Source organism: Gallinula chloropus (assembly GCF_964237585.1).
Source record: "Gallinula chloropus genome assembly, chromosome: 5".
Classification (NCBI taxonomy): Eukaryota; Metazoa; Chordata; class Aves; order Gruiformes; family Rallidae; genus Gallinula; species Gallinula chloropus.
This window is the reverse complement of record NC_140090.1, coordinates 80,096,556-80,120,219: the sequence shown is the minus strand read 5'-3', so window position 1 is coordinate 80,120,219 and position 23,664 is coordinate 80,096,556.

The following is a 23,664-nucleotide window of genomic DNA, read 5'->3' as shown; positions in this document are numbered from 1 at the left end:
CCAAATCGCTTTGAAGTCTCCCAGGTCTTGAAAAGTACACAAAGGCCACAATCAGATGCTGCATCACCCCCACTCCACCTCAGAGCTGGCCCCCTGCAAATTCTCCCCCACATTCAAGATAGGAAAATGGTCCCAAAAAGGGGTGGGGGTAAGAAGGGGGAAACACCCTCATCTGTGGGCCATCCAGAAATTGGAGGTGAGGTGTGTTTTGGTTTGGTTGCAAACTGATGGCAACCACTTCACCTTGCACCTCCTTGGCCTCAGAAGGTGGGGGGGGGGGGGGGGGGGCGTATTTTCCACCCTGTTTTTTCTACTAAATACTTCCAGTTTGGAGTCTGTGGTGCAAGCAGCATCTCCTCACTTGTGCAGCAACATGAGCATACCAGCAGCCGTAGTAACTCTCCATTTACTTTGTGGCAGCAGTTTCATTAATTGTAAACCTGTTCACTGTTTGACAATGAGCTATCGCAACGGGTTTGTTTACAAATAGGTTTAACACTGAAGACTCTGCCTGTATATAAAAGATCCTTTGACAGGAATGTTAGTCCCTCGAGTGGAAAATAACCCCTAAATTCCACCAGTAAAATTTTAATTTTCAAAAATGTTAGGCATTTACTATAAATAGTTGTCATCTGTCAAATAAACGGAGCAAGTCCTGGGAGCCTCCCTATCAAAGGAGACCATTTCAGAGGCAGCCTTTGTCTTAAATGGGTCTGTAGGCATGGCTTGTGTTGGTTTTTGAGTAATCCCAGCCTGTTTATAATCTCATCTATTTCATGGAGAGGATATGAAAATAGCTCCCCACTGTATGAAAATTATCTATATTCCAGTGCAGACAATATAGTCAGTCTATTGAAAATAATGGAGTGAACTCAGCTACGCAGTTTATTTCAATGTGTGAAGTCTTTGCACATCATAATATCAAATAAACTCTGCCGAAAACATCATCCTCACGTAATTGTATTATACAAGAGTAGTGTCACCTTTTGTTTAGAAGAGTACCATTACGCTTTTATGATATACTTTAAGGGGAACTAGATGGTCCCATTGATTCTTGTACTAGCATTTTACATCAAAAGACCTATGTCTGCAGTCCAGGTCACTGAAATCACAAATGAAGTGAATTTAATGGTCTAAGTTTGGTCTCCGGAGAACAACAGAATAGTTAGTACCATCATAAAGTCTGACAATGTAGCCCTTTTGGCAGGTTTTTGTTGATAATAGGCTTGAACCGCAATCTTTTCACCATGGTATAAGAGGATCTGTTAAAGCAGGCTTCAGATCCACTGGAAAGAATAAAGTAGGGAAGGCTGCAAAGCACAATATTGTGCACACCTGCACCGCACCTAGAGTAAGGTTAATGCAGTAATATCTGTGTGAAAACTGCCTCACCCCCACATTAAAAGCAGCTTATCATTAGGGATTACCTAGCCACTGCACCAGCTGCAAGTCTTTACTTAAAGACTTAAAGGTAAAGCTCTTACAGTTCCCAATCCAGTGACATTTGCAGCTCACTATAATTTATTGAATATCTTCCAAAGAGCAAACACGGGATTTCTCTTGGTACTGTTTTAGTTGGGTTGTAAACGTTTGCCATTTACCAAGAGGGGGGAAAAAAAAAATATAAAATAAAATAAAATAAAGGCAGGCACATTTACACTTTTGCAAAGCATCATGTAATATTTTGAACCTGTCTTTTCATGCTGACTCTTTTCATGTTCAATCTAAACACTGTTTACTCATTTAAAGTCTCGTTATAGCTCTGGCAGTGAAGTACGGTGTGTGCAGCCTTTCAAAGCTTCCAGGAGAGCACCTTGTTCCCAGGTTTCATTAGGAAGAGCCCATGCTTGTCTGAAGAAAGTGTGAATTTTTAAAACTTCCCATTGCAGACAGACGGAAACGTCCCCCCCCCTTCAGCACTTCGTAGTCCTGCCACTGAGACCTTTAGAGACTTAATACAGATAAGAATCCTGGAAAGAGAATTCATTGGGGTTATCTCCATTTACAAGGCACGCAGACCTGTTGGTGAAAACTAAAAGGAAATGGTTAAATAAAGCCAAATTACACGCTGGGTGATGAAACATTTTCTTTGCCTTGCTGGTAACATGCATGCAAATTATATTAATAGGCTATAATTATGTAAACTTTATTATGTGTGTTAAAGATAACATTAAAATTATAAGACAAATGACACTTAATCACCAATGGAGGGTAATGATAAAAGAGTCAGCAAAATTAACAGGCATCATCAAGATTGTTGTGGTTGCTACAGCTAGAGGAGTACAATGAGCCATACCATTTTATATAATAATAACACTTAACACTTACACCACGCTGGTCACCTTCAAACTGCTTTACAAACATTAACTAATTATTATACAAGCGTTTGGGGCCTGCTTGCTAAGTATATTCCCTGACTGCAAACATTCACGTACAGCACATGCTTAAAATAACTCCTGAGACTGACGTTGGGCCAGTCTTCATCCCTCTGTCCTCTCCCAAACTGCCTCAGCAGGCTGAATTTACTGGGCGGTAGGTGAATAATGCATTATAACCCACTGAAGAGGATGAAATTGGTGGGCCAGCCCAGAACCTTGGATGCACAGCCCTTTCAGAGTCATAATTCATACCTAGAGAGGATTTTCATCCAGGGCAAATTTTCACACTTGCGTTGGTTATAACAGAGCTGTGCCCAGCCAAAGCACCCAAAGCCAAGGTGCATGCCTCTTGGGTTCACTTTTGCTTTCTTTTACCCCAGTATAAAATCTTCCACTCCCCCAAAGAGCTGTTTCAGAGACTTACTCCTTGATTTCTGGCACTTGCAAAAGCAAGAAACCCTCTGCAAAGGAGCCCAAAGCTAGCAGCAGCATCTCTGCTGAACTTGTATCAGGAAAACTCATCTGAATTTATCCCCAAATCCTCACTCATAGGGGCAAAAAAGGTGTTCTTGTGCCAAAAGTTAAACTGTCCCTGCCTCAACAGGCACTGATATTTCTGTTTGTGCAGGGCCTTCACTATAAATATTTTTGCTGCTGCAGAAATAACACTAATCACGTGCTTATCAGCTCCTTATGGTGTCTCCTTCGTTGGTGTCTATGCTGCCAAAAAAGCAAGAACGATGGCAAATTCTCAAAGGTTTTAGAGGTTTGACAAGACATCACTAAATCTGGAAAACAAATGCCTGAGCCCTTCAGATCCCCCAGCACAGGCTGGCCCTGACGATTTTGATTCCTCAGCAGAAGAATGAGATTCCAGGTTACAGCTATCATATAAAATCAGCATCTGATTAAAAAAAAAATTGGAAGGCTTCCGAGCCCTCAGTGCCAAACTGAAAAGTGGCAATCGCCTTGGCTCAGCCCTGAAACAGCAACCACACTAAATGAAGCCCATCCCTCCGCCACAACTTTCTCACTCCAGTTGCTCCTGCATGTTCCCACCTCCTTGAAATCTCCACGTAAGCAGGAATGCCATTTTTTTGTCTAGTTTCCATACAAGAGGGAGCACTGAAAAACAAATGGCTATTTAACAGTATTGTCAGCACGTTTTTGGAGTGTAAAATCCTCTGAATATAAATCCAATATGCAAATCTTCGGGGTGATTACAGAAATTAAAGTGTTGTGGCTATTGAGTTTTACATCCCAAATAAGTGTGAGCTGCGTGGAGCAGTGTAAGTATTTCCTCAGTGGTCAAGCACTGGGGAAAGGGAAACTCCTTGCTGACCGTAATCCCCCCTGAACAACAGCTGATAGAGGTAATAAAGATCGTGGAGATTTTACTGTGAAAGAAAGGTAAGAGGCACTGGTTCCTCTTAATCCAGAAAGTTATCTGGCTTCATTTTTTGTGTTCAGCATTAATATTTGTAATTGAATAACGCTGTTTATTTTGAACCCAGAGATAAAAAAGGAATTAGGTTCTTAGAATAAATCACTGCAGCATACCGAGGCACACAACAAGGCTCTCCCTGGCATCTATCAGCGATTTATAAACACTATACTCGATGACAGGCTAAATTCAAGGATTAAACATTAACCGAAGTGAGGTATCAGAGCTCTCCCAGTCTTCCAGGCTGTACTCCGCATATGAAAGTGTCTCTTCTCTGAAGGCATAACGCAGCCTTTAGTCAGAGCTTTTGTTTCCCAGCCCATCCAAAACCACGGCAGCACCTTGTTAGGTGCCAGGCAGATGGGCATTTTTAATACCTCTGAAAGACTGAAACACAGCAGCTCCTCTTTCCTGACATCTGGGGCTGCAATAAGCAGTCCTGCACGCGAGCCTTTGATCTGTATTTTCTAAACTTCATAACAAAACTTCAAGAAAAAAAACTATTAGCTGCAAATTAGACATTCTCATGGAAGCCTAGAATTATTTTTCAGGACAGAGGGCTCAATTTCCCAATCTCAGGTGTATGATTAAAATCAATTAAATCACTCTTCCAATGTCAGCGGCAAGATTCTCCTGACAAATGAAATTATGCGAGAAAAGTGTTCTCTTCACTCTTCAACCCTTTCTCAGCATCACTCACATCCACAAATGAGATCAAAATTTTCAGCTCGGGGATTTCAGAGATATTTTCCATAAGAACATGAAAAATCCCAGGAACCCTATGTAAGTAGACTTTATAGTCTCTAGTGGCGAGATGCTGATGGCCTCTGTATGTTAGATATATTCATGACTAACTAAAATGAAAAGTTGGAGTGGAATTTAACCATTTGGGGACCACGCTAGCGTTTTTTTCATAAATTAAAATTTTAATGGTAGAATTATGTACCAGAGTCTAGGATACATGTAGTAACCTTTCTGTGTCTCTTTTCATTCCCGAGGAAGTCCCCGGTGGCTTTACCCTATTGAAAAACCTGAATTTTATCAATCTCTCTCAGCTGCTCGCAGACACAAGAGCAGCAAGGCAGGCTAGACTTCAAATGACCACATCGTTTGCCGAGGCCCTGAAGGGTTAATAGTTACTTACAGAAGGATTCCTTGAGACACAACAAGGTGTGCTGGGTTGGTTGGGGTTTGGGTTTTTTTTTTTTTAATTTCTCTAAAAAAAGTAGATAAATAAATCTTTTGATAAGAAACACCAACTGAAAAGCAGAGATATCTCATTTCCAGAGGTGTTCTGACGTGGCTGAACTGTACCTTCAGCAAATTATTTACCTCTTAATTTGTTAAAACATATGGGCTTAGAGGTAACTTTGCCCATGAGGCGTACATCTATATTATATGCTTGTTTGGTTTGACTTCAATTTCCTTGGAGAGTTGAACAAATGTTTTCCGCATTTCAGAAGTTGGGTTGTTGCTTGTTGTTTTTTTTTTCCCTCCCCTCACGTGTTCAAGGCAGCAGTGTTACATATGTATTTTGTTTCTTTTGACTGTGTTTAAAGAGGAGCGTGCTAATTTACAGGGCAAAGTGGAGCAATGTTTCAGGATGAGAAACGCAGCCTATTTATAAACCTGCGCGGGAGCATCACTCCATCCCGGCATCACTCAATCCTCTTTGCCCAGGCTTGGGGGTTTTGGTTTCTTCTTAAATCCCTGCAAACAACCAATTTTTAATGCAAGAAAAAAACCCCAAAACTTAAGGTTCTGTGGCTTTTTGAGTTTCTTGTTCTTCAATGTAATAAAAAAATAGAGCATCCAGCAACCTCCCCACAAAGTCTCTGTTGATAACTTAGTGCCTTAACACAAATCCACTTACTAAGCACTAGGAAAAGTACTTGTCATGCTAAGGAATTAACAAAACCCTAACTCAACAATAGAGGATTAGTACACTGGTAGTCAAAAATGGCACCGTCCACTTGGTAGGTGCAGCAGCTGGCAAAGTGGGTATGTGGGATGTCCCCCTGGATATTAACTGGTGTGTCAAGAGGGCTGGCTGAAGGATGCAGTTAGGTGAGGGCGATGCTAGAGGAAACAGCCACCAGGTCGCAAAGCCAAGCAGCAAATTTTGTTTTGAAGTTCTGGCCAAGTATTTAGAATGGTCAAAAATGTATTGCTGGCTTCTTCCAGTGAGACTCCCAAAACCCAGCAAGAAGAGAGGGTATTGTCTTTTGTATTGTCTTGTTTCCCTTGTCCTGTGTTTCACAGAAGATGACAAATTTGTTGAAACATGGCTCCAATGAGGCCAACCTCATTTTTGGCTCTTCCACCTCTCAGGCCTGTCCCTGGTATGGAGATCCTCAAACCAATGCCCCCCACAGTTGTGTCTCATGGGGAAGATCTACACAAAACTGGCTGCAAGGTGCAATTTATACAATTTTGCCTTCTTGTCCTCTCTTCTTTCACTACAACACAGAGAAACTGGAACAAAACTCGATTGTTTTAAAACGGTAACACTCTGACTGACATCCTCAAGAGGAAGAAAACCCACCAGGGGCAGGTGGGAGGCTGGAAGGCGTCTTCTCCTTTTCGCTTTTGGGTGGGTTTTTTGTTTTGTTTTGTTTTCTGTGCATGAAATCAACACCTCAAAGTGCTTTTTGGTTTTCCATTTGTTTATTCCAGCCATAAATATTTTATCACTTAAAAAGGGAAGCAATGCTTGCTCCTAATTGTTTTTGATTAAATATGCTAATTACTTTTTGGAATATTAATGACACATACGGTACTAAATGTTTTAATAATGCAATGAAATAAGCCAGCAAATATAACTACAAATTAACCTGAAACTGCTACATGGTTTTCATAATTTTCTGTTATAACAACACAAATCTAAAGGAAAATATCAACGACAAACCAATATTTCTTGCTTGCTCTATAGCATTCAACTAAACAAAAACACTAAACCAAACAAAATCCCGGAGTGAACAGGAAGCTGGGACCACTTTTCTTCACAGCAGGACAAGGAGAACAAAAATAAAGCCCAACTGAATACAAGGACATCTCAGAAAAGCATGCTGACCATGGAATGTATCTTAAAATGTTGCCTCCATAGGCCTAAAGAGGCCCTAAAGCTCACCCATGAGAAGCAGAGTGGCAGCAACAGTGATGCCAGCTTAGTCTGCAACCGCCCAAGCTGCCATTGGGTAGGAAATACTAAAGTCTGGCCATCAGCCATCAATCCCACGTTTCTTACTTAGGTTAGGGAAGGCATTTAATAATTGTTTTCTAATTCCTTTTGTTGTTGTTCTTGCTATCTGCTCAAAATAGGAGGATGCCTCTTTGTTGAGGGGCTTGCAGAAGGTAGGCACCTCGCTTTTCAGTGGCACAGGGAGTGGAAATGCCTGTTCAATACCAGCTGCTAATGCTGAAATCAAGCTCCCTACCTACGGCAGGCTCCCCAATTCCCAGGACAATCACACTGACACAATTAAATTCTTCCTCTTCTGTGACAGAACTATATGCAATGGTTAGTATTACATTACACTGAAAATAATTAATATTGTGGAGGTTTTTGCATGTTTGTGTGTTAAAGACTTGACCTTTTAATTTGTTTTTCCCACAGAAATATTTTGCAATCTAATGATTTATATAGACAGTTCAAAGTTGCCAGATAGTCTGCCAGAGCTTTCCAGAATAACTATGATTATATTTTACCATACTAAGTATCCAGGAACCATTTTTTTTGCTGTTGTGTGGACAACATTCACAGGGGGGGTATTTTTGTGTAGTCTGGTAGAACAGGAGCATTTTACCACAGTGTAACGATGCAGCAAGCACCACCAGCCCTTGTAGACCTTATGGGTGATGCTGGCTTTGGAACAGTAAAGATAAAGAGTGATGATATTGTTTCTCAGCTGTCAAAAAAAATACTGAAGTCTTTCAAATCAACTTATTCAAGACATGGTTATGTGGAAATAAATGTTTTAAAAACTTGGAAATTATTATGGAATAACAATTTACTTGTCACCCAGCTGCTGGGAAAGTGGCATCAGCACAGCAAGTGAGTTTAATTGGCTTGATATGCCAACAATAGATAAGCCAATAGATAAGCAAGGGCCTGAAATGTTTTCCTATCAGGTATTACCAATGTCTGTGTTATTAGTGGCACACTCAGCTATCAGGGCTGGAACAGTAGCAAGCAGCTCTTTAGGGCTGACCTGTGTATCTCTGAAAAAACCACTCTGGGAATCCTTCCTTCAAGGTGCACATATGGATGTGTCTTTTACTGGACTTTCAGCTATGACGCATCCATGCTTTGCTAGCCGAGCCTGAATTATTAAATGATGATACGGACTGTGCCTATAGAGGACCTAGGACCTTCCTCTGAAATGCTAATGAAGCCAGCAGGAGAGAATTCCTTAGGTTTTTCTCCTGGATTTAAATTCTTGAGTTCAGAAATCCAGGTGAGTAACTGCAGTTTTCAATCAGTTTGGGTTTGGTATTCGGGAGCCTTCTACAGAGAGAATGTTTTTGTTTGGATTAAAATGAATCTTGACATGTAAATTTGTTTGAAGATCAGCTAACCCCCCCCCCCGCCCCCAAAAAAAAAATTGTATTCACAAATTCTATTTAACTTTGAAGGCCTGTACCCTTCCAGACTTAACCCCAGGCTGAAACAAGTGTGCTGAAATATTGAAAGACAAAAATTAGTCTTTCATTATTTTTACTCCACCCTAAAGCTACCAAAAAATCTGTCTATTGTGTTTAATCCTATTTATTTTGTCTCTAGTTCTGCAGACCTTAAGGGACTTTGGGTTAGTGTGAGGACATTGGGTGCTGATAGAGTCTTGCCATCAGTGGGAGTTGGAAACAGAGCAAACCGGAGGAAGAAGAGTTTTCTGCCCTTCCCACCTTCCTGCCCTTTGCAGGGCAATCCCCTGCAGAGCTCACATCACACTGGGAATCCTTTGATGAGGGACACTGGGAAGGCAGCTTACAGCAAGATCTGTAATAACACATCAGGCTCCTGAGGCACACCGTGAGCCTGGACACGGGCGGACAGAGAGGACACTGAGCCCAGAAAAGAAGAGCTAATGAAGGGTGTCATCTGGATAGTAACTTTTTGGACTCTCAAAGGTGCGTAAAGAAAACTGATACAAGAGGTTTTGAGGCTGCTGAGGCCAAACCCTGGCAAGTCAAACACATGGAAAGCGCTGTCTGCTCACAAAGTGGAGCCTGAACTAAAGAAACTGGGGGCAACATGTGGTTTTACCCGACTGCTCTTTCAGTAGCTTCAGCGTCCCACCCAAGGGACAACTCACCTCTTGGGCTCCATCAATCCACCTCCAAGCTCCGAAACCTCTGCCACCTCTCAAGCCAGAGAGTGATGAATGAGGGGAGACAGTGCGTTGCTGTGTACATGTCTGCTCGGGAGTGAGTTGAGAATATTCATCTCGTTTCACTGGTGACCTTTCTCTATTCTGCAAACCTGAAAGGTCTGGGCTGCATAATCACATCTTGGGATAAAAGATAAGTGAACTACCAAATAAACAGTGGAGTGTTTACATGACCTTATGGTTTTACAGTCCATATTAATTTTTAATTGCACTGTTAAAATATAGTAAATATCTATTATACAAATTAAGTGGTAATAGGTATTTGTATTTTTTTTCACGAATTAATCTTAAAATAAGCTGATTACATAAATCTTTAGCCAAGCAGTGGCTAATCCTGGGCACAAACATTACTTTGATAAGATACATTCAAACAAACATTTTTGTGGCAAAATGTTATCAGATACTAACACATAATTAGTCTAAGACATTTGGTTCAATGCGAGCATTTTCGAGCCGTGATCATTAAGTGAAGGTATTGGGAGAAATCCAAAAGGGAGCAGAGGATTGTAAGCACTTCAGAGTTCCTTTGTGGATTCCGATTAGGCTGCTGGATTCACTGCTGTTTCCTTATGTAAACACATGCACATATTGCCATGGTGGGGAAATCTTTATCAAATTAATGGCAAACAAAGTGATGTTCGTGTAGATGAAATTATTATTCACCCGGATCTGCGTTGGGCTGAAAGAGAAATTGGGACAGAGGATGGGAACTGAGGTGAGGAGTGGAATCCCAGCCTTGCTCTGAGTATCAGGAGCAAGAGCTGCTCCTTGTTTCCATCACCGTGAGGTAGGGAGGACGGGGAAAGAGGAATAAGCTGGCACGTGGGCGTTGATGTTGGGTGCTGATGCACACATTTAGTTCTCAGCCTGTGTTTCTTACTTGGATTTACAGGACTATTAATAGTACCCCCATTTCTTCCAGTAAATTTCCTATTTTTCATCAGTATTAGAAGTATTAAACCAAAAGTACCTATAATAACTTCATTTACTTATCCAATAGTCTGAAAGGTCTATTGATTAATACATAATAAATAAAGGTTTTTAAAATGCTTAAGAGTGGCTTAATAGCAGAATCTAGTAAATACTTAATTAGAGAGCGTTATTGAGCTCAGACAATGGCTATTTGACATGCTGGCATGCAGAGGAATAGCCCCTTAATTGACAGTATACTCCATTGTAGGGAGGCCTGCTCACAGGATTTTTACTAATAGCTGGCAGTGACGATGCTGAAGCCACTTGGTCAATGCACTTGCTATCGATGCAGCACGGTAATAGCTCCGTGAGAGCCCCCCTGACGAGTCCCGAGGAGCGCTGTGTGTCCCAGAACAAGGCAAGAAATCTCCAGGATTTTTTCTAAGAATCAACTGCACACGAGAGCCGTGCAGGATGGAATCTCCTGTGTGTCCCCATCATCCCTCTGGAGTCACAGAATCCATCTGGGATCCTACTTGCGTTTGCCAAGGGAGGCTCCTCTCCGTGCCCCCCCCCCCCCGACTCCCAGTGCAAGCAGCAGCATCAGCCCTACCACTAAGTCTTCTAGCTGCTCCATGAGATGCTGCCAGAGCAGGATTGTAACACCTGCTGCACCCACACAGCTCCTTATTTACCAGGTCCTTATCCCACAGACCTCTGGAACCCACGTCCATCACCCCAGAGGATGCCTTTCCCCCCCAAGAGCTTAGCAGCCCACCCCTACACCCACAAATAGCTTTACCCACAGATCTGCCCCATGTCAAGAGCTGCAAAAAATCCTCCAGTGTCACCACACCACTCAAGCCCCAGCCTTTGCCTTGGGGACTTGGCACTTTCCAGCACCCTGTATCACCAGGATGGCACCAAGACACTGTGACTTATCTCCAACAAGGATGACCAGGTGCTAAGCATCATTATAACACAAAGATGTATGAGAAATATTTAAACCTAAACAACCCACCAGCCCGTTACATTACACAGGGTCGCACTTTAAGGGCTCTGGATAATTTTCCCCCCCATCAAGTGGAAAAAAGCCTGGGATTTCCTGAAGTTTAGGCTGCCACAGGGCACTGCAATGCCTGCAAGACGTCGGTCGCTTAAAAGGCATCTCCTTGCTTTGAAAGGTGTTATTTTTGAAAGTTCTCATGAGCAAAGCAATTGTTTGCCTTTCCACTTACACTGTTTGGCTTCTTGTTCCATAAAGTACAGACAGTGTAACACTAAGCTGCTCCTCACTGCTTAAAAAAAATATTAAATTGCAAATTTCTCAGAGATGCTGTTTTATTTCCAGTCTCTCACTGCTCAGATACCTGAGGTGGGGGCTGTGTAAAGGCTGGATGTGTGAAAGGGCTGGTTTGGGGGGGTTGATCTCCTGATTTCTCCTAACAGTAGCCTTTCTAGTCCCATTGCTACACCAGCACTAGTCGTGCATGTGAAGTTAAACTTCTGCACTGAACACTCAGAGCTTTCAGTCACATGCAGGAAAACACAAATTGTTGGTAAAATACATGAAATCTGTACACTTTGTGTATAAAAAGCCCCTGTATTTATATAAATATGGCACAGAATCACAGAATCATAGGAGTTGGGAGGGACCTCAAGAGATCATTGAGTCCAACCCCCCAATACACACACACATATATATATGTAGATAACTACATACTTATATATATATATATCTGTCATGGATATCTATATATAATATGTATATATATATATATTTTTATACATATAATATATCTACATATATCCATCTATATATGTAGATATATATCTATATATCTATATCTACAGTGCTTTTCTTCTTGGGTTCCCAATACAAAATAATCACCACTACTGTGTGTCACTTTTTAAACCAAAAGTGACTGTAATATGCTACAAAATCATCTCCTCTGTCAGGTTAATCTGTACAAAGGGATGTCTTGGAGAACATGGGGTGTTTCTTGGAGTGACACAGATAAAGGCAGAGCCTAACACAGAAAGCAATGCTGTGGCAGCACCAATGCTAGACCCCAGCAGGTCCAGTTCCTTGGGGTGGAGGGACAAGCTGACCAGGGTGGGCAGGGTCCCTGTGAGACCCCAGGCCAGGAAAGCACCCTGCTCCCCACGTAAGGGGCACAAAAGCAGGCAGAGTCACCTCCATCAGCCTCCTGCCTAGGCTGGCACTGCGACTGGCATGCAGAATGTTGCACTTGACTACTTCTTTTTTCTGAAATCCCCTAAATCACTCAGCTGGGTTCAGCACCAGGGCTTTTCCGAGGTACCAGCACCCACCCAGGAGGTCACCAAAACCATCTGGGTGGCAAAGAAGGGTGCACCACCAGGGAAAACCTACCCTTCACCTCTCCTCCCTCCTCTCTCTGAGGAGCTGAACCACCCCAGCATGTGCACCTCGAGGACCACTCGATGCCCAGCGCCCTAGGATGGGATGGGACAGACCAGAAAGGAAACTCCTGCCCTGCAAGGTTTAAACACTGGAAATCACCACAAGTACTTCACTCCTGAACAATTGTAACTACTAATTTAGATGAGAACGTAATATTATATCTTTATATTATTAGATATTTAAAAAAAAAAAAAAACTATTCAGATTTAATATTGAGGTAGCATCTGGTCTTTTCATTTAATTTAAAGGCTGGAGCCTTTAAGGAAGGGAAACCTCCAGCAAGAAATAATACCCACAAGCATCACAATCCTTCTCCCTCTTCACTTACTTTAAAGAGTAATAAGAAATCTCCCTCTACAGGCTTTCGGCAGCTAATGCAAGGTAAACAGACCCTCCTAGGCTGCGATTTGTCCCCTTAAACACTGGGTAATCTATAAATGCTGCTCAGGACGCATCTGGATGTAAAGGAGAAGGTATCTCCAGGCCGGCATTGCCAGCTCCTTTCCTTTGTGAGATGAAGAGCCCCCAGCCCGGTCCCCCGGGGGGGGGGAGGCAAGGCGAGCTCCCCGGCAAGCGCTACGGGGGCACTTCTGCAAAGTGTTAACAATTATCTCGTGCATTTTTACTCTTTATTACCAGAACTCCACTGGGCAAAGAACATTTTCGACTAGGAAACTATTTCCTTTTTCCTTTTACCTGTTTTAGGGGAAGAAATTAATGGGATAAAAATGCAAATGACTTCCTTCCTTTGCACAGAAGAAGCCTTGCGCTCCCTTACTTACCAATTCACTGTTGTTTCAAGCTATTCACCAGGAACCAATATCATACATATAACACTAGCAAAGCCAAACGATGCTAATGTAACGTGCACTTCCAAATAACACCGAGTTTATATCCCCAAATTATTCTCAATTTCGTTTAGGGAAGGCCTGCTTGGGGATTAGGGTAGTTGTTTGTTTATTTGAATTCATTATGGAACTGGGAGTTTATTATATTCTGTACTCACTGTAAGGTAATCAAAATATAGATGGAAATTGGAATATTTTTATTGGTGCCATTTACATAGGTTGTACGCTGTGAAAGAGCTAGAGTGCCTTGATAAACTTGATGTAGAAGTTGCAGGCTCCTTCCTTGTGCTTTTAGAAATCTCATCACCTCAGCTCCTCGATTTAACAGGAGCCTTTCCTTTTCATGGCAGCTCTCTGTCCACATCTCTCTTTTGTACAATATAATAAGTTCCAGCTTATTGGAAAACTAGTGGCCACAAACCAGAGCAGACCCCAGCTTGGTTTGTTTTACAGAACACAAAATTTAAACCAAAGAAATGCAATTGAGAAGGAACTTCCCCATTGCCACTTCCATTCGCTCCTGGTGCCCTCCTAGTCTTATTTATTCCAGTAGTAAATATATATAAATCTTTAATTGGAAGGAAAGTGATAACTGAAGTTTAATTAAGCTGAGCCAATAAAGTGAAGGGAAATTATCAGACTAATGTCACACACTGAATAGGGGCTGTGTGGGGCTGCAGGGTGGGCTGTTCTGCAGAAGCCTGTGGAGAGGCTCATTCAGAAGGCATGAGATGCACTTGTCTTCTTCCCCTGTGCTTCTCTGGGACTAGGTGGTGATACATCAGCCTCCTTCTTCCTCCCACTGTCTCAGCTGCTTCGTCCACTCTTCCCAGGGAAAATCTCTATCCCCATCCAGAACAACATCACACCACTGTGTGCAACATGGGTGTGAGCTCTCCCCAAAACTGTGCCATCAGAGGCATGACTGGTATCCTGGGCTCCATCAGCAGAGGGGTGGCAGCAGGGACAGGGAGGGGATTGTCCCTCTCTGCTCTGCCCTCCCCAGCTGGAGTCCTGTGTCCAGAGCTGGGGCCCAACACAAGGAAGATGTGGGGCTGTTGGAGAGGGGTCAGAGGAGCCACGGAGATGCTCAGAGGGCTGGAGCAGCTCCCCTACGGAGAGAGGCTGAGGGAGCTGGGCTGGTTCAGCCTGGAGAAGAGAAAGCTGTGGGGGGACCTCACTGAAGCCTCCCAGTCCCTGAAGGGAGCAGAGGAACAGGAGGGGAATCAGCTTGTTAAAGGGCAGAGACTGGCAGGACAAGGGGGATGGAGTGAAGCTGGAGGAGGGAAGGGTTAGATGAGATATTAGGAGGAAGTTTTTTACAGAGAGAGTGGTGAGGGGCTGGAACAGGCTTCCCAGAGAGGGGGTGGGTGCCCCATCCCTGGGGGTGTTCAAGGCCAGGTTGGCTGGGGCCCTGGGCAACCTTGTGTAGCTCCAGGGCTGGAGGTTGTTGCCCCTGCCTGTGGCAGGGGGTTGGTGCTCTGTGATCCTTGGGGTCTCTCCCAATCCAGACCAGTCTGTGATTATATTGTTCTATGACACCCACCTCCCTGTCCTGCCTGACAGCTGCTTGGCAGACTGGAATGTATTTTAAGTGGTCTCAAGCAAATGGCTGTTTTCCCCCCAGGAGCTCTGCAGAGGAAGGGACCTGCCATGGAATGGCCCCTGAATGCAGAGGGAGCACGGGCATGATGCTTTTTGGCTTCCCAAGCTTCCAGCCATGGCATCTGTGGGGAAGACCCCGGAGCAGCACAAACACTGAGCTTTCTGCCAGCACGTCTGCCAGGGTGCAGACTTATCTCGTAGTTATAAATATGCTTTGGTAACAAACAGTCTCTGTTACTATTTTTTTTAGTATGAGCTGTGAACACTGGTTTACTGGCAGCCTGTCCAGTTTCACACTACCAGATTTACAAATCACAAAGCCAGAAGGACTGGCTGTGATACGATACTTTGGCCTCAGCATAATTTCCCCCTAAAAGCCTGAATTAGAAAAATATATTTGTGAGAAAAACAACAGCTCTTAAAAAAAAAATAATCATTTAAAGTAGAGAACTCACGACAGACACTCCCTAATACGCTCTCCTGTCAGTTCATCACTCTCAACATTAAAAAACATGTACCTTAATTACTCTACTGAATTTATTTCCAGCCACTGACCTTGTTATATCTTTGTCTGATAGATGAAAGTACCCATTATTAAAGTTCACTTCATCATGTGGGTGTGTATAGGCCATGGTCAAGTCATCCTTAACCTTCCCTTTGATAAGCTAAATAAACCGAACCATGAAATCCTTTCCTATAAGCTATATGTTCATTAATCATTAGCCTGTTTTTCCCTCAGAAACCTCTTCTGCTGAATCACAGCCTTTGTGGTCGGCAGCTTGTGCCATCCCTGAATGGCCAGGCATGCCCTGTAATGAAGGAAAATAACGAGGTCTGTCTGACTGCCCCGCCTGGTACCCCAGTGCTCCCCTTTGCAGCTGCTGCATCATGCTGTGAGCCCCCTGGCAGCTCCTCTTCCACCTCAATGGTTTAGGTGTCCTTCAGTCATTGCTTCCAATGCCCTGTCCTCCTCCACCTGCCATCCTTGCACATCAGTACCCCGTTCACTGATCATTTCATGCCTTCTTTCAGGGTGTGGATCCACACAGTGAATTGAAAGGTGCCAAGAAACCTGTCAAATGATGCTGAATCCTGATTCCAGTTGATACTGTGGAGCTTCTCAAGTGACTGGCTTCATAACCACGCACTGATTACCAAGTCACCGAGCAACAGCTAACTGCACCAAGCAGCAGCCACGGGGATCCCCCCATCAGTGCTTTGCTAATTGATTAGGTTTCTATGCCAGCATTTCACCTGGAACTCATGTTAGCAGCTACTGCTTCCCATTGCCCTGATTTGATATCAATGGGGAAAGTTCGACCACCACCTTGTGACAGGAGTACTAAAATTGACTTCTTCTGCATTACAAAACACGAATATTTATTCAACGTTCTCATCTTCTCTCCCCTGCTGACTGCTCTACTCTTGTCAGCTAGCAAACAACTCCTACTCTAATTCCTTTTACTCCTAATACTTTTCAAGCTGCTTTTTCTTTTATCTCAAAGCAGGTATTTCTGCTCTTATTCTTTGAACTGCTTAATGGATTTGAAAAAAATTATGAGCCCCTCAGAAATTTCCTTTATAAAAACATCTGTTTATCTAAATTTCCTCCCCTGGACAAATCCTGGTCTGCTTTGTTGTTTTCCTGCTCTGGGAGGTTAGTGTCTAGTAAAACATCCCTAATTCGGAAATACCATTTATATTTTTCTGCCTAAATTCTTGCAACTGGACAGTTCATCAGGCAGAAGATATTAGAAAAACTGGCAGCCATAATCGTGTGGGTGGAGGTGAGGACATCTGCTCTTTATAACATAAGCATTGCCAACATGCTATAGACATATCCAGGTTTCTGTTCCAAAACCCCCTCAAGAATATATCGTGTGGAGTTCCAGCTCGCTGGAACCTCCTGCTTGGTTTGGGAAATTTTGGCAAGTGGCTTTCCTTCTGTAGCTTGTTCATAATTTTCCTGGTCTTTACTACATGGGTAAAGTGTGCCCAGATTTCATGTGCCATTCTGACATATGTTCCGTGATTACATACAGGATGTATAATCACTCTTCTTTACTGCATGAGTTCAGCTGGCACCACTCGCTGACACAGTCCAGCGCCGGGAGAGAGTCTTGGGGCAAAGCTTGTTCAAAGTTGGTGCTACGGCTGCGACAGCAGCTGAACGGCAGCCTGCCTTCCACTGAATCTTTAATGAGTGCTTGTAGACGTGTCCTGCTCACTCGTCCTGGAAGCAGACGAGATGACAGCCTTGAACATTGCCCAATGTGCTGTGACTGGCATGAGCCGCTGCTCCGCCGCTCATCTTCAGCCCAGTGCTGCTGGACACCTCGCTGTGCACTGGGAATGGCTTGAGAGAGGGAAAGGAGTCAACAAGAGGCTCAATTCTAGGGACTGCAACACCACCCTACAGCCTAATTCTACTGTACCATCTCGACCTGGATTCATTTATCTCCCAGACATGCGGTTTTCCATGCCCTCGATCGACATCAGAGTCATGAACCACTCAGGTTTGTTCAAAGGGCCAGCACATGACACTTCCCACTGCTGTTTCTTGCTGCAGGGCCACCATGAGCATGATATCATAAACTGAGTGGTGGGCCAGTCATGGTAGAAACACCATCCCACCCAGAAAAAATGCATGGCAAAAACTGGAAAACCCTAGTTACTTGGTCAGAGAAGAGAAAAGGTAACAAGAATATCCTAAATTATCTTGTGTGTGAAGATTTACTTTGTAACACGTCAAGATCATTAAGCACTAGAGCAGACTGCCCATAAATGTGGTGGAGTTACCATCCCTGGAAGGATTAAACAGCCATGAAGATGTGGTGCTTGGGAAAATGGATGAGTGGTGGGCTTGGTAGTGCTGGCTTAATGGTCGGACTCGATGATCTTACAGATCTTTTCCAACCTAAATGATTCTGTGATTCTCAGAAAGAAAAATCTAATCCCTAAAAGAAGGTGTATAGTTATGGAGACTCTATCTGCCAAAACACAACAGTAGTTAAAACCCTAAAAATCAGATATTTTTGAAGTACTTAAACACCAATAAATATGGATAGACAAACTAATGGGAAATTTTGACCCTCAGAGACTCTGACTCCTGTTGCGACCATCCAGTCGTCTTGAATACCCCACAAGGCACAGATCAGTTGGTCCTTACAGAGCTTTAAAAACCTGGCCCTGCGATACAAGAAAAGGAAGATATTAATCTCAGAGAGCGCTTTATCTTCTCATTGTCCCATCACAAATTCTTGCACAATATCCCAGAGTTAACACAAATGGGTAACTGTTCAGTTATCTTTAAAGGCCTATGGGATTTGATAAGCAATTTCATGGAAATAATCTAAATATGCATAATAAAAAAAGAAGGAAGTGATGTTCTGTTAATGCATCACTTTTATTGTGACAAGTTTTTCTTCAAATGAAAAATAAAAGTGTAAAAACTTAGAATTGCAGTACTGTTAAGCACCTCCTGGGATCATTATAATAGACTGTACAATTATTACCTGAGCTCAAGTGCTCTTTTTTTTTTTTAAAGAAAAAAACCAAAACTGCAATAAACGTAATTTCATTGCTCTACCCGATATGCAAAGTCTGCCTGGCATCTATTTCCAATAGGAAATCAATTTGACGTTTCCTCATAAGACTGCACGGACCCTTACTGAAAATCCCGATATGACTTCTAGAGTATTTTTAAGATTTGCACTAGACTAAAGCTCAATAAAACTTTTAAATGGTTTACATCCATCAACCCACTGAAATGTTGGGTGGGGGGGGGTTTAAGTATTTTGCTCAGTGTTCTGAAGGTTGAGAAAGAGTAACGAAGGTATTTCTCTCTGCAGGCTTCTTTCCCTCCCCTTGCTAGGGCAGGTTTATGTTAGATATTAGAAAAAAATGTTTGATTGAGAGAGTTGTTGGGATCTGGAACAGGCTGCCCATGGAGGGGGCTGAGTCACCTTCCCTGGGTGTGTTTAAGAAAGGGGTAGATAAGGTACTTAGGGATATGGTTTAGCTTAGGACGGGAATGGTTGGACTTGATGATCTTAAAAGGTCCTTTCCAACCTTGTGATTCTGTGATCCTGTGATCAGTCCTCATTTCACAGCTTTTTGTAGGATTTTAGATGCTTGGAGGAAGGAAGAGTCAGCTGCCTGTATTTTGTCTCTATGCCCTGCAGCTCTGTTGACTTAAATACAGGAACTCCAAATTTAAGTAGGATTAAGGGGGAGAAGAATTACTGCACCCAGCTCTTTGGTGCTGATCATGCAAGTAGGTCGGTGTCTCATAGAATCACAGACTGGTCTGGGTTGGAAGGGACCCCAAGGATCATAGAATTCCAACCCCCTGCCACAGGCCTGGAGCTACACAAGGTTGCCCAGGGCCCCAGCCAACCTGGGCTTGAACACCCCCAGGGACACACAACCTCTGCTCACCTCAGACTGTGTGGGTGGGGTCAGGGCAGCACTTCTTTCCACAATGGCCAAATCTATGAAGAGGAGTCAGAAGCATTGATAATCCATCTCATACCCAACAACAGGGAAACCTTCCCATTAGAAACCCTTACTTTTAGTAATGCTAACTTTGATTTTCAGTCACAAAACCCGTTGTCACCACTTCTGTAACCACTGGGTCTTCCTTCTCAAGTGTCATCAAACCCAGGCTGAGCATCTTCTCAAGTAAAACCACACGACCCTCCCACCTCCCACAACTGCTGTATCTCGAAGCACACCTCTTTTTGAAGCAGTTATTTTATAAGTAGCCCTTGCATCAAAAACGTGCATGTTTTGGTGTCATTTCTGTTTTCCTGGGTTTGTATGTAGGGGTCCTCTGGTCTTGCACAAATGGACCCTTCCTGGACTGCACATCGCAGGAAGCAGTGAAATTTGCTTTGATGCCTTTTTAGCTCTGTGCTCCACAAGAAAGATTCTCTGGCAAGCAGTGACAGCAGTGCATTAATATATAAAATAATTAGGAAGAGCACTTAATGAAATTATGTATGTGTTTATACATCCTCAGCCTCACAGTCACATTATCTCCTCCCTCATCAAACCTCAGCACAGCTACTTTGAAAACTATTACTAGTGACTCCTATGCCTACCAAAAGAATCCAGGGTTCATCCTAAGAAAAGGATGCTCACCAGTGAGGACATGAAAAGCCGTTTAGGCATTGCTGGCTCTGCCTGCACCTCGCTTTCACAGCAGATTAGTTGGAAGGAGATGGTCTCCTGCTGCAGTGGCAGGGATTGCATAATACTCCCCTGAGAGCTCCAGAGTGACTTTGAAAGTTTTATTAGGTTTTTATTAGATCGTGATTCCCATTTTCAGTAGCCAGCTTGTCCAGTTGCTCGCAAATTATGATAATTTGAAATACTGTACTGGATGCTATAGGCTGCCCTTAAGTTTCCCCAGAGCTTACGACTCTGAATTAAATGCTGCTGACTCCTTGGCACTGGGGAGGATGAATTTTCCCAGTATGAAGGCAATTGTCTGCATTGGATTCGTCTCGCCATGAGACTGAAGAGATGAGCATGTGACATGATGTATTTTACAAGGTGCTTAAAAAGAACATGATTGGGAAAAAATTGAAATCCATGAAATCAATGCTATAACCTAATATTGTTTGTTCTTAGTGACTACTGGAGCACAACAAGATCAATGTCAGGACAGCACTATTCACTCTAAGTATCACTGACCTGGAAGAAGTCATGTGAAAGGATGGGACCTGCCAATGGCACAGCACAGGAAGGGGCTCACAAGGAGAAAATGTAAGCAAGAAGGACACAACTGGAAATGACTTGAAATGGCCCAGAAATAGGTACATGGAGTGGTTCAGTGCTAAGAAAACTGAGAGTATTCTGTGGGCTTTAAAATACATAAATAAATAAATCCACAACCAAAACTAAACCCCAACAGTCATCTCATTATGCTCTGCCTGTCCTGCATTATAGGGTGTGAAAGGGAAGCAGGCAAGCAGAGCAGAAGACTAATTAGAGATCCTGTGGATGTAAAGTGCTCTTGTCTTACTCATCTGAATTAACAGTAATGACTGTTAAGAGGTGAGTTTAGAAGTATGCAAGACCTTGCCAGCAGAGCAGAGGATGCCCCAATCTCTGTTAAGACAGATGTGCAGTGGGGAGATACAGCTGGTCTGCACCCTCCTCAAGAAATATCCCCTGTTTCCAGAGGCCTGAAGGACCAATGCCTCAACCCAAGCCCTGGAGAGAAGCCTCAGATGATATCTGCATTAAGCCATGGGATGTCTTAATAACTATTGGCTTAATAACCAGATGGATGTAGCATTCAGCAGGTCCAGCACCTGGTGCTCCATCTCCTTTCCACTCCTATCTTCTTTTAGCTGTGACAGTCACATCCTCAGTCTTGCACTTAGGTTTGTCACCAGACATGAGTGGAAATCCTTCTGGGGATTTATTTACTGGTGGGTTTTTTCATGTTGGAATTGCTCTCTGTGTTTATGGCTTCTGGAAGTTCTGGACCAACTTCTCGTCAGGCTTCTTTGACTAGAAACTGAAATTGCAGCTAAACCAGAAAGATTTAGTATTAATATATTGATCAGCTTATCAGAGTTGATTCAAGCTCTGCCCATATATTCCACTGGAGGACCCAAAAAAAATAATGTAGTCTATTTCGTCCCAGTGGCTTCACTGTATTTCAGGTTACGTAGTCATGTACTATAATAAAAAAAAAAAGCCTTTTTCTAGGGCTATATTCAGCATAGCAAAAAAATCCAGAGCTGGCAGTTTTTACAGTTTCAGTCCAAGACCAAGCTTCAATAAGCTCACACAGCTCTAATGATTGTTAGTGAAAATGTAATGGGCCATTTGAAATACAAATGAACGCTGGTAGGTAAAGGGATTTTTTTTTCTGTCTTTTTTTTTTTTAGTGGAATCAATTTACACTAGCTATTTAAAAATATTAAAATAAATGTAATGCCATTAAATGTAAGCTCAAAACCCATTGAGAGCATTAGTGGCCAAATCTGCCAAAAAAGTAGTCATGCCAAGAGCACGGGGCCAGATTCTGCTCTCAATTACATTGGTGTTAAGCCAAGATAACTCCCCTAATTTCAACAGGCTTGTTCTGAAATAACACCGGTGTTAAGTGGGAACAGAAAGGAACTCCCTTCCCCTTTAGGTAATCTTTGCAGTGCCCCAATTTGCCCCCTGTGACCTGGCTCATTTCTCACCAGCATCAGGTATCCCGTATGTTCATTCAGCAGCCCCTTTTGCCAGGATGAGGAGGTTGGTCTGACCTCCAGAACCATGGTGAAGGTCTGGTGCAACATTAGAAGAGGCATCAGAAAGCAGCAGGTAGTATTGTTCAGCAGGTGCTGTGTTTTGGGGGGGAAAAAAATTAATGGACCAAAGCAGCAAGAAGACCTACTAGGAGCCTGTCACTGCATAGTAATTAACAGCTAAGTCGAGTTCAAAGTTTTGAGGGCAATAAGCTAAGCAACAAGGGAAAGAAGAAAGCTCTTTTAAAACACTGTTTAATTTTATATTACTTACAAAGAAAAGGAAGGGAAAAAAACAGCTAAACCATGTGGTTAATATTTATTTTAAAAATTTATGATAATATCCCAAATTCCCTTTAGTAGTGGAGAGCTTTTGTGGGTAATCCCTCCCTCCTCCTGCATGACGTTTTCTAGAAACTATTAAATATCATATTAATTTACTTCTTTGGGAAAAGGGAAAAAATATTTGAATTGGCATGAGGTTCTGCTAGAAAGGTTGGCTCCCACATTGCAGGTGATAAAACTGGGCAAATAACCAAACAAGGAAAAAGGAAGCAGCAAAGAGAAAAATTGTGTTTCCCTCATCTAATCTGACTTTCATCCTTATTGCTGGAGAAACCTGGAAAAAGTACACAGGCTTTTATTTGGACTTGGAAAATTCATCTTAGTCAAGTCTATTATTTTCTATTGCAAATAATCTTTTAATCAAAGGTTTCTATTTGGACTACAGGAAAAAAAAACCCAAGGTTTTGCACTTTTCAGGTAGCAGTGGCATATCTTTTTCATTCAATTCACTCTATTTCTCTCTAGTTTGTACCTTGCATGTTTAGAAATCCAAGAAAAACCTTCCTGACCACATCCAGTGCTCAGCACCATTTCAACTGTGCCCTTTCTACCTGCAGCACAACCACATCTGACTGGAGTTCAGAATTTTGGCTGATAACTCAGGGTGTGCCAATAAGACCAGCCAGGTCAACAGGATATAGCAGAATAACAGAGAAAATATGACCAATGTATTTTCAATTCACCATCTCTGCAAACAGCTGCAAACAGGGAAAATGCTACATTTTGTACTGGACATCACTATAGATATATTTATTAAGATTTATTTGGGGAAAGAAAAATATATAGACACTGACTTATCCTTTCATTCATGACATGTAAGTAATGACTGCCACATTCCTTGATTTCATGAGGGTTGCAACCTGCAACTGAGGAACAATTTTACTTTAATTATTGTTTAGTTGATTTTCTCTTTAATTACTGAAATTATATGACTTGAGCGCAAAAATACATAACGCTAGATCTTGCTGTACAGTAGATTTTCTTTAATAATTATAGTAATAATGGTATCTTTATTGTATTCAGACCACAGAATATAA